At 45.7% G+C, this 4,624-nt stretch overlaps 1 pseudogene; it reads left to right on the plus strand.

The window, feature by feature from the left end:
* Nucleotides 1-241: 241 nt before the first annotated feature.
* On the plus strand, nucleotides 242-3,862 carry LOC135536207 (pepsin A-like; annotated as a pseudogene).
* The last annotated feature ends 762 nt before the right edge of the window (nucleotides 3,863-4,624 follow it).

Here is a 4,624-nt window from a genome sequence, read left to right on the forward strand (position 1 = left end):
ATAAAGAACGCAGAGTTAGAACCGTGGACCGTCTGTATATAAGACAACACACACACGTCTGTGATCCTCATCCACAGGCATCTACAGGTGAGTCTGGTTCCTCTCAAGGTCTCTACCTCGCTTGATTTACGCTGAGCAAAAGAATTGCGACATTATGTTTGATGGGTTGATTGACGAAATGCTTCTTTGCACAGGTGAACGAGTTCTTCAGGTGACTGCTGAGGAGACCAGACATCACATCATGAAGTGGGCTATCGTTCTGTGTGCCGTGGTGGCACTCTCCGAATGCATCATCCAGTACGTTAATCATGCTATACTCATAGTGTTATACCCCTGATATACTCCTGCTATTCTCCTGCTGTACTCCTGCTATACTCCTCCTATACTCCTGCTATTCTCCTGCTATACTCCTGCTATTCTCCTGCTATTCTCCTGCTATTCTCCTGCTATTCTCTCTGCTGTACTCCTGCTATACTCCTCCTATACTCCTGCTATTCTCCTGCTATACTCCTGCTATTCTCCTACTATTCTCCTGCTATTCTCCTGCTATTCTCCTACTATTCTCCTGCTGTAGTCCTGCTATTCTACTGCTATTCTCCTGCTATACTCCTGCTGTACTCCTGCTATTCTCCTGCTATTCTCCTGCTGTACTCCTGCTATTCTCCTGCTGTACTCCTGCTGTACTCATGCTGTACTCCTGCTATACTCCTGCTATTCTCCTGCTATTCTCCTGCTATACTCCTGCTATATTCTCCTGCTCTGTACCCTGCTGTACTCCTGCTATTCTCCTGCTATACTCCTGCTGTACTCCTGCTATTCTCCTGCTATTCTCCTGCTGTACTCCTGCTGTACTCATGCTGTACTCCTGCTATACTCCTGCTATTCTCCTGCTGTACTCCTGCTGTACTCCTGCTATTCTCCTGCTATTCTCCTGCTATTCTCCTGCTGTTCTCCTGCTATTCTCCTATATTTACATTGCAACAGATCAGAAGGCAGTGAAAAGTGTATTCCCCGAAATGAGTGAATGATTTGAATGTCACTCGACAGTTGTTTAGCCTATGCTGCCATAACGCTTATTCTGACCAGAAGGTCTTGGACCTTTGACCAGAAACCTCTGGACCTGAGCTGTTCTCAGACTTTGTCTCTCCACAGGGTGCCGCAGATCAAGGGGAAGAGTGCCGAAGGAGTGAATGATTTGAATAGACACAGGTTTAGCCTATGCTGCCATAACGTTTATTACAATGGTTTGACCAGAAGGTCTTCCCTTTCAACCCCACCAGGTCCTTTGCTGATCAAGGGAAGAGTGCCAGAGCCTATATGTCTTTCCAGCGAGCAGATGACCAACGACGCTGATGTAAGCATGAGAATGGACAGCACTTAACACGTTCCACTATGTAAGGCAGCAGAGGGCTGAAGCACGTCTTTGGCCTCTTCCTCCTAAATGGTTTTGATCCACCAGGAAACCTTTAGTTTTGAAATGACCTACTGATGACCTATAGGTATTCTGGTGTAATTCACCTAATTCTTATAATATCATAGGGTTGTGGGAGGTATTTATTAATACAAATGATTATTTCATTATTTCATCTTCTCTAGTCGGCGTACTTTGTAGGGGGAGGTATTTATTAATACAAATATTTGGTTCATTATTTGATCTTCTCTAGTTGGCGTACTTTGTAGGGGGAGGTATTTATTATACAAATATTTAGTTCATTATTTGATCTTCTCTAGTTGGCGTACTTTGGAGTGATCTCCCGTGGAACTCCACCTCAGTCCTTCACTGTCATCTTTGACACTGGATCATCCAACCTGTGGATTCCCTCCGTCTACAGCAGCACGGCTTTGCGGTTTATAACACCACACACACACACAAAACACACACACACACACACACACTTCTAAACACACTGCACAAATACAAAGCACACATTACCTAAAAACACACAAAAAACACAAGCCCTAAACACACACACACACACACACACACACACACACACACACACACACACACACACACACACACACACACACACACACACACACACACACACACACACACACACACACACACACACACACACACACACACACACGCCTAAACACACACACGCACAAATACAAAACACACACACACGCCTAAAAACACACACATACGCAAAACCACACAAGCCTAAAGACACACACACAAACACTGCCAGGCTAATCTTGTCTCCCCTCCTTCCAGCCAACCACAACAGGTTCAGCCCCGGTTTGTCCTCTACCTTCAAGAATGCTGAAAGAGCCTGTCCATCAATACGGTACTGGCAGTATGACTGGCTTTGAGGGCTTCGACACCGTTGTGGTAAGGAACAGAATTCAACACAACAACACAGGACTGGAAGCTTTGTGTAGGTTTCAATTACTATCAAATATTATCCTCCTCTTCTTGGTCCTCTGTAGGTGGGTGGGATCCCTGTGAAGAACCAGATCTTTGGGCTGAGTCAATCGGAGGCTCCCTTCATGGCTCATATGAAGGCTGATGGTATCCTGGGTCTGGCTTACCCCCGTCTGGCTGCCTCTCAGGCCACACCAGTCTTTGACAACATGATGACCCAGCATCTCGTCAACCAGGACATGTTCTCTGTCTACCTGACTCGGTGAGTGGTCAGAGTGGAGGTGAACCAGGGCTATTTCTGAAATGGAACCCTATTGCCTGTATAGTGCACTACTGTTGACCAGAGCTACATGGCTCCTACAAACCATCATGGCTTGGCAGACATGGAAATATGAACTGACACAACTTCTCTCTCTCTCTCTCTCTCTCTCTCTCTCTCTCTCTCTGTCTCTCTCTCTCTCTCTCCCTCACACTCCCCCTTCTCTCTCCCTCTCGCTCTCTGTTGTCGTCCATCTCCAGTAACTCTGCGGTAGGTAGCATGGTGACCTTCGGAGGCGTTGACACCAACCACTACTCCGGCCAGATCGCATGGATCCCCCTGTCCTCTCAGATGTACTGGCAGATCACCGTCGACAGGTACTGTTGCAGTTACAGTACGTTTTATAGGGTTATAAATGGTTATTAATGGGTTATATAATCCTATGTAACTGGTAGATGAAGTGGTTGAGTACAGTTCTCAAGCAGCCATCTCTTCCTGATCTGTGTATATCTGTGTGTCCATTGCAGTGTGACTGTGAACGGCCAGATTGTGGCCTGTAACGGCGGCTGCCAGGCTATCGTGGACACCGGCACCTCTAATATTGTGGGACCTCAGGCCGACATCTCCAGCATGGCCCGTGCTGTGGGAGCCCACTCCGCCAACGGAGACGTAAGTCATGTAATATTGTTTTGGTGATGTGTCACAAAGAACCAGGCATAACGTTGTGTTGATGATGTGTTCCCATCACCACTACTGACATAACTCAACAAGAACCAGAAAAGAACTCACACAGTCTACCTCACAAAGCAAACGCTGTTTAATTCATCGTCTCTCTCTCCTCTCACACACCTCTCTCCTCTTCTCTATTTGTCTCTCTCTTTTTCAGAATGTGGTGAACTGTAACAACATCAACAACATGCCATCGATGGTCTTCCACATCCACGGACAGGCCTTCACTCTCCCAGCCTCCACCTACGTCCGCCAGGTGTGTGTGTGTGTGTGTTTGTGTGTGTGTGTGTCTGTGGTAGATCTTAGGGAGCCATGAAGTGATCGTAACATTGTTTTGATGTTCTTCTCTGCCACCTGTACAGTCCACCTACTATGGCTGCCGTACCGGTCTCCAGTCTAGTAGCTCCGACCTGTGGATTCTGGGGTGACATCTTCATCCGACAGTACTATTCCACTTCAGCAGAGCCCAGAACATGGTGGGTCTGGCCCTGGCTAGATAATCCAACACAGATAAACAATGGATCCCATAACGCCTACATGAACAACCAAATGAGGGTGTCTCTCCAGTGCAATCATATCTATTCTAACTAATTTGGGTAGGTTGTGATAGGAAGTGATACTGCTTTATGTCTAGAATTGTTATTAGTTCATTCAAAATAATAAAAATGTAGGTTTTGTCATGATAAAGTGGTCTGATGCTATTTTTTGGTTAATTCGTGCCATGATTATGAATAAAGCACGCACTGCATAATCATTCTGGAAATATAAAAACTGTCTATGCATCTATTCACTTCCTTTCCTGTAGTGCCACCATGTGGCCAATCATGTGACTAATCTATGGCCCCATACTCTGTGCCAAAACTGGCAGAGTTGGGCTTGAGATTTGGACTTGCTGTGTCAAGCACAAGTAGGCAACCACTTCACTGAGCCAGCCAGTCCTTTGACAATGACAAGGCACATTGGATTATGGATGTTAATATTCTCAAGGACACGGTCGTCATATTTTTTTTTAAAATGCCGCTTGCCCAGCTCTCATAAGTACCACTCTCCTGAGAGTGGAAATGATTTAAATATACACTAGATCAGTGGTTCCCCAACTCTTTATAGTCCCGTACCTTCAAACATTCAACCTCCAGCTGAGTACCTCCTCCAGCACCATGGTCAGCACACTCTCAATGTTTAAAAAATTAAATACTTTTTTAGGGTGGTTGATCAGCTTAATATTGCGGACAGAATATTGGCTCCATCAATGTAATTGTCAG

Source organism: Oncorhynchus masou, unplaced genomic scaffold (assembly GCF_036934945.1).
Source record: "Oncorhynchus masou masou isolate Uvic2021 unplaced genomic scaffold, UVic_Omas_1.1 unplaced_scaffold_5738, whole genome shotgun sequence".
In the NCBI taxonomy this organism is placed as follows: domain Eukaryota; kingdom Metazoa; phylum Chordata; class Actinopteri; order Salmoniformes; family Salmonidae; genus Oncorhynchus; species Oncorhynchus masou.